General features: G+C 37.5%; 1 pseudogene across 1 annotated transcript in view; it reads right to left on the reverse strand.

Annotated features, from left to right (window-relative positions):
* Window positions 1-14,227, reverse strand: part of LOC307057538 (coiled-coil domain-containing protein 150-like) — a 197,149-nt pseudogene that overhangs the window by 24,606 nt on the left and 158,316 nt on the right. Inside the window, exons 18-22 of the transcript in view lie at window positions 11,029-11,157; window positions 9,971-10,140; window positions 8,823-8,916; window positions 7,858-8,027; window positions 6,812-6,938 (exon numbers count right to left, since the gene is read on the reverse strand). The product of the transcript in view is annotated as a coiled-coil domain-containing protein 150-like (transcript). The remainder of the gene's footprint in view (window positions 1-6,811; window positions 6,939-7,857; window positions 8,028-8,822; window positions 8,917-9,970; window positions 10,141-11,028; window positions 11,158-14,227) is intronic.

The following is a 14,227-nucleotide window of genomic DNA, read 5'->3' on the forward strand; positions in this document are numbered from 1 at the left end:
TTACAACAGATAATGTAAATGTATGTTCGTTATTTGCTTTCTAAGAGCATGGCTTTGGAATCAGACAGAAGTTAAAATCTCAGCTTCACCACACACTAGTCAAGTAATTTCAGATAATTAACTTCCCTAAGCTTCAGGTTCATCATTGGAAAAGTATGAGAATAGCCTACTTCATAGGATTCATGTAACAGTTAAACAAGAGGAGGCAGAGAAGGAATATAGAGCCTGGCACACACTAATTGCTCAGTGCTCATTGCTGTGCTTTAAGGGTTTTTTTTTTTTTTAAAAAACTTAAGCTCGTGACTTCATATATGGAGAAGTGAAAATGAATTATATGGAGTTTTGTAAATACACCTGTCAGTTATTGACTATCCTTGCATATATTTTTATAATATTGATTTTGTCTATTGAGGTATAGTTGATTTATGATATTATATTAGTATTAGGTGTAGGACATAGTGATTAAAAATTTTTATAGATCATACTCCAGTTATTATAAAATACTTGCTATATTCCCTGTGCTGTACAATATATCCTTGTAGCTTATTTACATAGTAGTTTATACTTCTTATGAATATTGCTTTATGTTTAGAAATTTTAATAAACTTGTCTAGTGGAAAAATAACATAGTGATTACTATTCAAAACAAGACAACAGACCCACAATGAAGTCACTTATGCTAAACCTTATGTCACCAAACTGAGACTTAATTACAGTCTTGGCTCCCCCAGAAAAGGACTCTTAAACCAGTCAATCAGGAATGGCCTGATCAGCATTAGGTGAGTAATCTGCCTGACAGACCCCTGCCGTCCCTTAAAGGAAGTAACTCTGCTACTAGTAACTAATCTACCTTTTTGCCTAGTATAACTTCCTTGTTCCTGCTCCCCTCTGCCTATAAAAGTCTTTCATTTTATACAAATCCTCAGAGCGCCTTTCTATTGCAATCGATTGCATACTGTCTGATTCAAATTGACTTTTGTTCAAATAAACTCTTAATTTTATTATTCCTGAATTTATCTTTTAACATTACTTAAATCATTTTACAGAGTTCCCCCTCTTCCTCATATGCCCTTAAATGAGTACCACTGGATTTGTAGGAAGAAGAGACGGCAGCTCTCCTCCTCCATCACTCCCCCACACACCCCAGGTCCTACCTGGTCTCTGGGGGTTCCTCCCGTCCCCTTAGGTGTCCGTGGTCCCCCAGGTGCCCTCGTTGTGAGCAGACGCGAATTCCGCATCATCCTAGTGCACAGTCTTCACCCCGCCCCCCATATTCCTTTTAATATACCATTCTGGCAGTCATATTATCATGTAACTTAATGGCTACAAAAGGGATAAACTGGCAGCAAGGTCACTGTGATACCTTTAGCTTAAGTATCTCTTCTTTTTTGAATTTTATTTATTTATTATACAGCAGGTTCTTATTGGTTATCTATTTTATACATATTAGTGTAGATATGTCAATCCCAATTCCAGGGATTTCTGGAATTTCAGGGGCTTGGATGACCAAGTTAATATTAGTCAATGTCAATCAATCTTTTAGCATTCTATGATGTCTCATCAAGACACAGAATCTTAATCTAAAACTATTCTTTATAACGGAAGCTATACTAAGGTATTGGTTCTTGCCTTATGCACTCCTGACAACTGTGTTACTGAAGGATATTATACGCACTTGTGTTTCAGGGTCATCGTGTCTGAGGAAGCTTGTCTAAGTCTTCATGTCCGTGGGTCTGCCTTACCTGTTCTGATTCCACACTAGCTTCTTTCAGTTTATCCTCTGTTGCCTCTTTACATTTCTTCAGGTGTCTAAATGTTTCTTCCAATTCCTGAAAACGTGATACAGAGATTTTTGACAAACTCCCAATGTACTATATATGGAAGAAAAAGCTTCAATATTGTAATAAATGAGCCACCAAATTATGAAAGTATGATGGGGTACTTTCTAACTCCAGGTGCTACCAGACTATAGGATAAAAACTATTATTTTCAGTTTAACCTACAGTATACATTTGTGTATATGATTATAGATTTTGATTTACAGATTCTCCTGAGAAAAGATGATTAACATCTCTTTCCAGAACTGGAGAATACTTTTCATAGCAGACAATCTCTGTTGGAAGGCAAGAGCTTGATGGTCTCTTGAAATCCCTTTTTAGTAATAAAATGTGCTTTTCATTAGTTTGGGAGTAGATAAAAGTCCTGTAACGGCAACAGATGTATCTGAGCTATGGGGAAGAACCAAGGGGTGTAAAGTTCCTGAAAGACTATGAAGTTCACAAGTCTTACTTAGTAACTAGTACTTTGCATATGTGAGCTTTAGCCGTTCTTCAAAAATGAGTATCATTTTTATTACGTTGAACATGAAGACGAGGTGCCATAGTCAAAGCTCCAGGCTTCATTCCTAAATAAGGTTCTAAGGACTTAGCTAAGGTGAACGACTTGTAAGTTTGTCTTCTTCTATAGAGCCTAGAAAAGCCAGGTGCCCTCATGCTGGGTTTTGCACATGGCCTTTGCTGGTAATCTCTGAGATGAATCTTAGGAACCCTTTTACCTGGCACCGATGCTCCAGCTCCCACCTCCTCTTCTGCTCTGCCTCGAGTTGCAGCTCCTGCTGTTTCTTCTGAGCTGACAGATCATGTTGGCTCTTGGCCAACAGCTGCATCTCCTGCTGTAGGTTAGTCATTTCAGATACACATTTCTGGATACTCAGTGACTGGTAAGGCACAAAGAGGGAGACGGTTGCTGAACCTGTCCAAGTTTGGGATTTCATGTGAATGGTAAACAGTGTGTGGAAATCATCTACCCGTTCATAGCCTTGTTTCTGATACTGATCCTTAATTAGCTCCTTTTGCCTCAATTCTGTTTCTATTTGGTGAATGTAAATGTGGAAATAACATAGAAAGATGGTCAGTGGAAAAACTGGCTTGCTCTTTTTGCCTATAGGCTGACAGAAAGAATCCCACATAAGATCCACTGTTACCAGTTCCTGCTGGGCTCTCCTTCCCATCCAGCCCCCTGACCCCGAAAGAGCAAAGTCTTGTACAATCACTGTGGAAGAGACAGCTGGGGAGCCAGAATGTGACACTGGCAGCTAATGAGAAACCAAACACGGATGCAGCAGTATCTCCGCGGGACAAAGAGTCTCCCCCCACCTCCCCCCAGGCAACCTGCCCACTTCCCAGGTGTAGCTGTAATTCCCAGAGAACACATGGTGGTGGTGGGGCTCTGAAACCATATTCCCCAGACATCACTTCCTGCCTGGATCCTCATCAGATAATAAGGAGGAGAGGAGAGTTAGGGTTTCTCATACAACCTTCTTCCTCTCTATGTTCTGAGCATTATTCGCCTTAGCTGATAAGTGGAACTTAATTTGGGCCTTTTGATCCTTTATTTTCTCCTTGCTGCCGTTCAGTACCTTTCTCAACTCTGTAAGTGTCTGCCACAGCTCCCGGTTGGTCTGGGATACTTCCACTTCTCTGAAGTTGCTTTCATCAAGGGCTTTCTTCAGCTGTGGGATACAAAGGGAAAATTAGAACATTTTAACCTTCCATACAGTAAGAGAAGCTTATGTTTAGCTGTGTCCCTATATTTTGTTCTCTTTGGACCTTTCTTTTAAAAAGGAGGTTAAGTGATGGGACTTCCCTGGTGGTCCAGTGGCTAAGACTGTGTGCTCCCAATGCATGGGGGCCGGGTTTGATCCCTGGTCAGGGAACTAGATCCTGTGTGCCACAACTAAAGATCCTGTGTGCTGCAACTAAGACCTGGCACAGCCAAATAAATAGATATTTTAAAAAGGAGGGTAAGTGAGGCAATAATAAGAAGTAGATTTGTGGAGAAACACTCTCAGTGATTTTCATAATGTTTAACACTAAAGAACACAATTTTTCTTACAACAGATAATGTAAATGTATGTTCGTCATTTGCTTTCTAAGAGCATGGCTTTGGAATCAGACAGAAGTTAAAATCTCAGCTTCACCACACACTAGTCAAGTAATTTCAGATAATTAACTTCCCTAAGCTAAAAGTTCATCATTGGAAAAGTATGAGAATAGCCTACTTCATAGGATTCATGTAACAGTTAAACAAGAGGAGGTAGAAAAGCAATATAGAGCCTGGCACACACTAATTGCTCAGTGCTCATTGCTGTGCTTTAAAGGTTTTTTTTTTCTTTTTAAAGCTTAAGCTGATCTCTTTCTGTCACTTGTAACCTCATGTATGGAGAAGTGAAAATAAATTATATGGAGTGTATGTAAATACACCTGTCAGTTATTGACTATCCTTGCATGTATTTTCATAATCTTGCTTTTTTTTCTATTGAGGTATAGTTGATTTATGATATTATATTAGATTTAGGTGTAGGACATAGTGATTAAAAATTTTTATAGATTATACTCCAGTTATTATAAAATACTTGCTATATTCCCTGTGCTGTACAATATATCCTTGTAGCTTATTTACATAGTAGTTTATACTTCTTATGAATATTGCTTTATGTTTAGAAATTTTAATAAACTTGTCTAGTGGAAAAATAACATAGTGATTACTATTCAAAACAAGACAACAGACCCACAATGAAGTCACTTATGCTAAACCTTATGTCACCAAACTGAGACTTAATTACAGTTTTGGCTCTCCCAGAAAAGGACTCTTAAACCAGTCAATCAGGAATGGCCTGATCAGCATTAGGTGAGTAATCTGCCTGACAGACCCCTGCCATCCCTTAAAGGAAGTAACTCTGCTACTAGTAACTAATCTACTTTTTTGCCTAGTATAACTTCCTTGTTCCTGCTCCCCTCTGCCTATAAAAGTCTTTCATTTTATACAACTCCTCAGAGCGCCTTTCTATTGCAATTGATTGCATACTGCCTGACTCAAATTGACTTTTGTTCAAATAAACTCTTAATTTTATTATTCCTCAATTTATCTTTTAACATTACTTAAATCATTTTACAGAGTTCCCCCTCTTCCCCATATGCCCTTAAATGAGTACCACTGGATTTGTAGGAAGAAGAGTCGGCAGCTGAGAAGGGAGATGATAGGAGGGTGGTATACTCTGTGGCTGGTAAGTATTTAACATGTGAAAGAAAAAAGTCAAAATTATGTGTTACCTTTTCTCTTTATACTAGCTCATTCCCTCAGATCCTAACCTCACACTACAGTGTTACTCTTTTATTGTCACCCAACTAAATTTCTGTTAGATATTCCACCATTACCTCAATCACAGCTTTGTCAAAACTGGGTAAGCCCTAAAAACTAACCCTCAAAACCACCCTGGAAAGCAGTTGTGATGATTTCCATTTTGATTGAGGAAACTGAGACTCAGAAGTGAAGTCTTCTGCACAGATAGTAAATTTACACATTGCTAATAAGAGGCAGCGCTGGGAATCTTAAACAGTGTATCCTGAACCCACCCCTGCCACTAACTGCTCAAGACATCACACTCATACTGTTCCTTGGTCTCTCCTGCACAAGTTCACCATCTTTACTGATCCCTGTTAAAAGGATTTAAACCTTTAAATATTCTGAACAACTCTCTCTGAATAAAGGTACTTTTAATTTCAGTGCCCATTTTTGTTTCCCACAGAAATTATTTCTATAATATTTTTAACACTTATACAGTGCTTTTTCAATTTACAAAGCATCCTATAAACGGTTGAATCTGATTTTGTGACTGTGCGCTGTCAAGTGCAATTGCTAAATACGCTAAATTTGGCAAAATACAGACTGGCCACCCCAACCAAGTCTTCGAATTATTTTAATTACTCCCTCCCCTTTGCTTATGATACATTTAGTGTCTGATTTTTCTATTAATTAAAATGGATTTTTGATTTGATTGTTCTCTATTTTCAACAGAAACACTTTGCTTGGCTCTAATCATCTGAAGCCCAGAGTAACTGCTGTAGTTCCCCTTAGCCTCCATGTTTCCAGTTTCTCTTCATTCTTACCTACTCTCCACTGCTAACAGACTAACTGACCTAACATTGTGCTCACAGCCTTCTCAGAAACCTACAGTGCTCTCCTTTTACCTAATACTTTCCATCCAACATTCTGGTAGTCAAGGCCATCTACCAGCTGGTCTCATCTAAGCTAACCCCCTTTTCTCAGAAATTTCCTAAAGTCTCTGCTCTGATCAAGAGAGGCAAATCCTTTTTCTTTGCTCACATGTCCTATTTATTTCTGTAACTAAGCTTTGTTCATCCTCTTACATAGAGTGTCACAGCCCTGTCAGCTCTGCCAGTCTCAACCCTGTAGAATTTCGTCAAGCTTCCCCTCTTCTTCGATCACCCAACCAGCCTAAAACAAACTTTCCCTTACTTTTGAATTCCTTTAAAATTGTACACAGCTTCTAGCTATCCAGGAAACATCTTCTGATGTCTTCCTAGTTGTCTCATGTAAAGAGTGGAGATGACAATTAAATAAGGGGTAATTTAGCACGGACCACATCTTCTGCTGTTTTTACTTGTGCCTCTTAGGAGGAGGTAGGTGCATGATGGATGCTAGTTAAGTGAATTGAGGAGACAGGTGATTTGCCATCTGTCTAGCAGATGGCGGTCTCCTCCTTCCCACTCAGTTATTATTCTCCAATGGGAAGGCTGTCATCAAGGCATTCCTTCATTGGGCAGATAACTATATCAGAAACTTTTTCTGTGTTAATTTACAAACAGCATAGAGATGTATCTGGCTTGCTGGCAAAATGGGGATTAGAAGAACCAAAGAACAACTGTAGCCATTCTCGGAAATCCTGTAGCTGGTTCTCCTCTTCAAAGGCATTCACCTAGAGGGAGGCTTTTGTCACTTGCCTCCATACCTCAGTCACTTCCCGTTGTGCTGCTTTCTTTGCAGTTTCTCTCTCAATTTGAAACTGCTTCCTTAGAGCATCTATGCGTTCAGCATGCAATTCTGCTTCTATTTTGGATTCTTCACTCATCTGTTCTCTGTTTTGAAAAAGAGACATGATAAATCACCTTTAGAAAACATCTTAGTAGGCGTCATTTACCAATGAGAAGCAGATCAGTCACCGGGTAAAAAATCACTGATCTGGAACTCATTAGCAGAAGAAGAAATAAGCATTTACCTACAGCATTAAAAAACAAAAAGTTATTCAATATAAAGAGATCCACCCAAAAGAGTGAAACACATACTCTTGTTTTAACCAATACTGAGTAGTCTTGAGCCAGCAACATTTCACCAGAATATAAAATTTGTACAGATTACAAATATGAAAACTACCTTCTTTGCTTTAGCTTATACTTGTCTGCTATATCAGTATGTCCACTACATGAAAGGAATAAAGATCCACGTGCACAATGCATTTCCCTTGGGTATAAATTTTCATGGGATGTTATTAATATCTAAATCCTATTTGCCTAGATAAAGTTTAACAAATAAACTTTAGTGGGTTGACCTGAACTTGATGGGTTTGACCTCACTAATCTCAGGGAAAAAGTTGAAAACAATGAATGGTTTAGCAGCTGCTTAAATGGCATTATCCCACTCCTGGACGGGTTATTCCCATCCATCCTTCTGTTTCTACTTTTCCAAATCATGCTTTTAAAGGACACATAAGCTTCTGATAGAAAAGGTTTGGCAGAAACATGTAAGTATCCCTTCCAACTTGGTTTAAACCTTCATGTACAGAAGAAGACCGACACTATATGAGGGAAGAGCTGAAAAGGAGCGTACCCCAGCCAGCTAATATCTGCTCTGCTCAACTATGCCTGCTTCCTTCACATGGCTCTGCTGGGAGTACTAGCTCAAAGTAGGGAAAAAGGGTTTAACTGGTTTATGTGAATTAGCCAAACTTTCTCTCCCAGAGGCTCTTGCCTAATTCCACTGTGACTATACTGCCCTTACATGAAGGTTTCCAAATTCCGTAGCTCAAGTTCTTTGCTTTCCAATTTCTCTTGAACAGGATCAAGCTTTGTTTGCAGCTGATGATTTGTCTGGAGAGCTTGCTCCAGGCTCATAGCCAGTCTCCTGTTTTCTTCTCTAGCTACATCTAGAGCTTTTTGTAGAGCCTCCATCTGAAAGAGAGAAGGAAGAAGATTGTTTATAATTCCACTGTAACAGATACAAGAAGTCCATAACACTGTATATTCACTCTTTAAACTTTGAAACAATAATTATTTGGAAAGAGAACCAAAGACTCCAGATGCCTGGAATATATATATGTGAGAACTTATTACAGACAGTCCTTAGGAGACTCTTAGAAGGTGATGGGAAGGGTATGCTCCACTGGTCACTAGAGAGTTTTGGAAAATAGAGCCAACTTATTTATCCTAATTTCTAAGGTTTTAAACCAGTTGAACTCCCCTTCCTGATCCTATGACCCTCTGGTCTCACTGCCTAGAGAGATAAGAACTGGCAACTGTCCCTTGTATATCCTTCTAGAAAAAGCTTTTTATAGGAAATATCTCTATTTTATATGTGTGCATACGTGTCGATACATATTTATGTGTGTATACACCTATAAACATGTGAGTATGCCTCCTTATTAAGTGGGATCACTCTCGCTACTTCTGACTAAAGTAATGTTGTTTTCTAAGCCCTTTAAGTTCACTTATGCATTAATACATGAAAAGAATGCAGACCATATAAGACAAAGAGAGTTAGGCATATTTATGGTCCTGGTTTCCCAATAAATGGTTCACTATAAGATCACAGACCCATTTCCCATTTGGAAATATGTCACTGTTCAAAACTCAGACTTGAATGGAAAGGAAATTTACCCGATTGTTTTACTCCATTTTTCCAAATTAGCAATATGCCAATAAAATAAAAAATATCAACGTTATCATCTATAAAAACCTGGCTTCTACCTTACTGTTGTGCTGGGCATCCATGACAAGGATTCTGGACCGCCTCTGGTCCACTTCTGCTTCCAGCTTCTGTACCCGCTGTTGATTTAGAGCCCTGTAAATGAAGGGCACAGGGAGAGTGACCACAGAAAAGTACCATCTAGGAGTGATACCACTGGGAGTTACAGGGCACCTTCCAGGAAGCCCAAATGGCATATGTAGTGGGCTACAGATGCTCAGAATATCTGAGAGTTGGCAGGTGACAATTAGTAGCCTCAGCTTCAGGTTAAGAAACTAATTTTCCTATGGATTAAAAACTTGTCCCATTTATGATTCAATTTGGCTTTATATATTAAAGTATCAGTACATGTTAATGACTAACTTATGGGCTGGTAACTTTATACTATATATATATTACTAGTACAAAAATATATCACCTCTGTATGGACTGGCTTGCTGTTGAGATTTCTGCTTTTTACCCAGAATTTTATTGTGAATAGTAAACAATTTTTAATACCATCCCCTTGACTTTTTTTTAAGTTCAGAGGTAATACAGATTCATAATATGTAAAAAAAGAAGCACAATGAAGAATATAAAACTCACTTGTTCTCCCATAACACAGAGGCAATATTCACCACTAATGTATTACAATATGTCTTAGAGGTCTGATTAAACTCAAACCATTTGTTCATTAACCTAAAAGGGAAACTTTTATGTAATTTTTGAAACATTTAAAGGAGTTCACTTACAAAACATGGCTAAAAGTAGTTCTCAGAATGATTCATCTAAAATAAATAGGATACTAATTAATGGATAATTAATTCAAACAGAAGTAGACACTTGGCTTTAATCTTGACAATTACCATTCTGTAGACCCAAGGGCAGGTATAAATGGTGTAGAAAACAGCAAGGATAAAACAGCATATATCACATGAATTTCTAGAATACATACTTATTTACATCGCTACAAAATATGAGAATTTTTGGATATCATTTTTATTTATAATTCCAGATTTTTCTGAATTTGCTAGTTCTTTAAATACCATTTTACTACTTTATTTTCACAAGGGGATCAATAGAAAATGACTGTTTGTTGACTGCACTCTGTTCTTTACTACAACGCAGCAGAAAAATACAAGTACAAAGACAGAAAAATAATCTCTGGTACCTTTCTTTCTTGAGGCCTGCAATCTCTGCATCCCTCCGCCCAAGCTCTATTTGCACTTTTTCCAGAGAGCCTTGCATCTTACTGTGAGAAGCCAACACATTCTCCAACATGATTGTAACTTTGCAGTTGTCTTCTTTAGCTTCTGCCAGTTGTTGCTGAAAGTTTCCCACCTAATAGAAAATGAAATAAGACAAAGATATTTGATCCTTTCTGGTTATTCTTCTGCTGAGTCCCATGACTTCTAGAAGAGTATGGAAACCAGGTCTGGTAGAATGCTAAGAGGAATAATTAAAGTATATTTTATATTTATTTTGTTTCTTAAGTTATTTTGACTCTGAGAAAAAGAAAACTAAACCCTAGATCATATGGATCCTATGAAGAGCTCTGCAGTGCATCCTAACTATTGTCGTGTCACAGCACATATATTAACTAGAGACATAAGGACCAACAGCTTCTTGGGTCTAGAGGTGGTCCCAGACTGGCCTGTGCTAGCCCTCCTCAGCTATCTTACCATGGGGTCAGAAGAAGATAACACCTTTGAAGCCCATCAGAATTATCTGAGGAAAGAGGACCATAAGTGGAAGCTGCTGAAGAATGATGTGACTCACAGCCCTCTTCAGAGGGGCAAAATCTAGCCCCTGCTGTCAAGAATTTTGGGATGTTACCTCTCTTCCCACTAAGTACACACACTGTTAAGCAGAAAGCATTTGGTAATTTGACTTAACATAAACTCTTAACAGTGTTATATCACATTAATAATACATAAGTATGTGGTTATTATTAACAAGGTCAGATGTGTTTCAACAGAAAAAAATAGGACTTTTGATTATTTTAAGACAGGAAGGAAAAAAAACATTGGGAGTTAAATCATGTATTTTTAAAGGAAATATTTTAGAGCTCTTCTAAAGTTATCCTTTCTTTAGGAAAAAAAAATCCTCTTCTGATCAATCCTCATTCTGTTTTACTAAAGGTCACAAGAAAAGAAAGAATATGGCTCATGAAAGATTTCAGAAGTGCTTCATTTCAGTAACAGACTTCAGAAAGGATTGATGTCTTGCCTTCTTGTTCTCCCAGTCCTCCAAAGCTTTGAGGTCATGTTTCAACTTCTGACTCTCTTTCAGGGCTGCAGCACGACCCTTCACAACTCGTGAGAGCTCACGTTCTTTCTTTTCAAGAATGGATTTCACCTTAGTAGAAAAAAAGAAATGATAAATGATTCTCCCAAAGCACAGTCAATCAGCAATTAGAATAAGACACAGCAATTTAGAAACCAAATTTAAAATGTTTAATTAAATATGCTTATATATTATTGTAAATAAAAACTAGCTTTAGTAGCTGTTTTCCCCCTTAAAACTACAAAGCAAAAAAAATCTGTTAATAAACATGGGCAAATCTGTAATATATGTCAATCTCTATGACAGCGCAGAATGAAGGTAAGGTAGATGAGACAATGATGCTAAGATGAAAAATGGGGGAGAAATTGATTATCACAGAATTTGAAAATACAACATAAATTAATATCATAAAAGCAAAGGTGAATAAGAACTAAATAGTGTCAAGAAAATAGTGTTACAGAAGTCTTCTAAATAGTGTCCTAATCCTAATTAGAAGTATTCGACTTTTACATATCTGAAATACTTTTAGTATATCTACACAGTTGTTTCAGATTCATCATACTATTCTAAATACTACTCTTTTAAAAAATACTTTATCTTGAAATACAGAGTCACAGGAGTTTACAAAATTAGTGCAGAGTCCCCATGCACTCTTTTCCCTGCTTCTAATGATGACATCTTATATTGTAGTTCAACATTAAAACCAGGAAATTGACTTTAATGAGAATAACTACACTACAAAATTTACAATTTTCATTTTTTATTTTTTATTTTTTTGCAGTACACGGGCCTCTCACTGTTGTGTCCTCTCCCGTTGCGGAGCACAGGCTCCGGACACGCAGGCTCAGCGGCCATGGCTCACGGGCTCAGCCGCTCCGCGGCATGTGGGATCTTCCCGGACCGGGGCACGAACCCGCGTCCCCTGCATCGGCAGGCGGACTCTCAACCACTGCGCCACCAGGGAAGCCCTTCACCATTTTTTTAACCTGCATTCATCTGTGTATGCACACATGCACGTAGCTCTATGTAATTTGACACCATGCACATATTCCTGTGATCACGACAATCAAGATACAGAACTGCTCCACTGCCGCAAAGAACTCACTTGTGCTACTTCTCTGTGTTCACACCCTCCCCCAAACTCATCCCAGGTCCCCTGGCAACCAGTAATTTGTTCTCTATCGCTACTGCTTTTGTCATTTCAAGAATGTTATTTTAAACATTTAAAAATAATTAATTTTAGTATAATACATTCACATTTTCTAAAACAGCCTTACTGAGATATAGTTGAAATACAATAAGCTATGTATATTTAAAGTGTACAATTTTGATATATGTATAAACCATAATCATGATAATGAACACTTCCATTATCCCAAAAGTTCCCTTATGCCTTTTTGTAATTTCCCCCACTTCTATCTCTCCCTGTTCCTACACATCCACCCAAGGCTACCACTGACCTGTTTTCTGTCACAATCAATTCACTTTTATTTCCTAGAATTTTATATAAATGAAATCATATTTGATGTACTCATTTTTGAACGATTTTCCACTCAGCACAATTATTGTGAGATTCACTCACTCTTCTTTATATATCAATACTTCTTCCTTTCTGTTGCTGAATAGTGTTCTGCTGAACACTGGAGTTGTTCCAGTTTTAAGCTGTTACAAGTAGAGCTGCTCTGGGCAGTTGTATACAGATCTTCGTGTAGATATACGCTTTCATTCATCTTTGGTGAATGCATAGGAGTGGAATGCCTGGGTTGTATGGTCGTAGTATGTCTCACTTTTAAAGAAACTACCAAACTATTTTCCAGAGTGGCTGAGTGATTTTACATTCCCTTCAGCAATGTATGAGAGTTCCTCCACATCCTCACTAACACTTGGGGTAATCAGTTTTTCAATCTTAGACATTCTAATAGTGTGTGGTAGTACCTCACTGCAGTTTTAATTTGCATTTCCCTAATGACTGATGTTTAACATCTTTTCAGGTGCTTATTTATCGTCCGTATATCTTTTTTGGTGAAACGTGTGTTCACCAAATAAATAAAATACTTTGCGCCTTTTTTTTTCCAGATTGTTTTTCCTTCTTAGTGAGTTTTGAGAGTTTTTAATAAACTGTGGAGACAAGACCTTTATCAGATATGTGATTTGCAAATGTTTTCTTCCCCCAGCCTGTAGCTTGTCATTTTCTTAACAATGTCTTTGAAGAGCATACGTTGTCAATGTTACATTTTTTCCTTTATGGATCATGCTTTTGATGTCAAATCTAAGAAATCTTAGTGTAATCCAAGATCACAATGGTTTCATCCTATGTTTCAGAAGTTTTACAGTTTTAAGTTTTACCTTTAGGGCTTTCATCCATTTTGAGTTAATTTTTATGTATGGTAAGAGGTATGGATCAAAGGTATTTTGTTTTTTTGTTTCTGCATATGATACCCAATTGCTTTAGCACATTTGTTGAAAAGACCATCCTTTCTCTACTTTTACTTCTGTTGAAAATAAAATGTTCATAAATTTTTTCTGGATGGGTAGCACATTCACATTACTCTTAAGGTACAAAAGGATAAAGTGAAAAATCTCCCAGCCACCCAGTTTCCTTCCTCGAAAATAATGTTGCCAATTTATTACGATTCATTTTAGAGAGACTCTATTCAAAAGTGAATACATATGTATACTTCATCGCCCCAACCCTTTTGCACACAAATAGTAAAATACTCTGTATACTCTTCTGAACCTTGACTGTTTTAACCTAATAATAGATATGTTATGATTAAGATAAATATATCTTCAAACAGTATTCCAAACTATGGATATACCATGATTTATTTAGCCAGCCTCTTACTGATGGAATTTTGGTTGTTTCTAGTCTTTTGCTAATAACAAACAATACTTCAGAAAGTAACCTTGTAAACATGTCTTATGTACAAGCTAGTGTATCTGTAGGAAAAAGTACAACTGTGGGTGTAAGGTGATAAACAAAGCCAAATTGTCCTCCACAGGAAAAGGGCACTCCAAACAGCAGCAAAGAAGAATGCCTTTTCCCCACATCTTCCTCAAATTATACTTCCTTATAACTTTTAACCTGTAACGTTAAAAATACTTTAACGTCTTCTGTAAGGGTTCAAGAATACTACAAAAG

The sequence above is a fragment of the Hyperoodon ampullatus genome, assembly GCF_949752795.1.
Source record: "Hyperoodon ampullatus genome assembly, chromosome: 8".
Classification (NCBI taxonomy): domain Eukaryota; kingdom Metazoa; phylum Chordata; class Mammalia; order Artiodactyla; family Ziphiidae; genus Hyperoodon; species Hyperoodon ampullatus.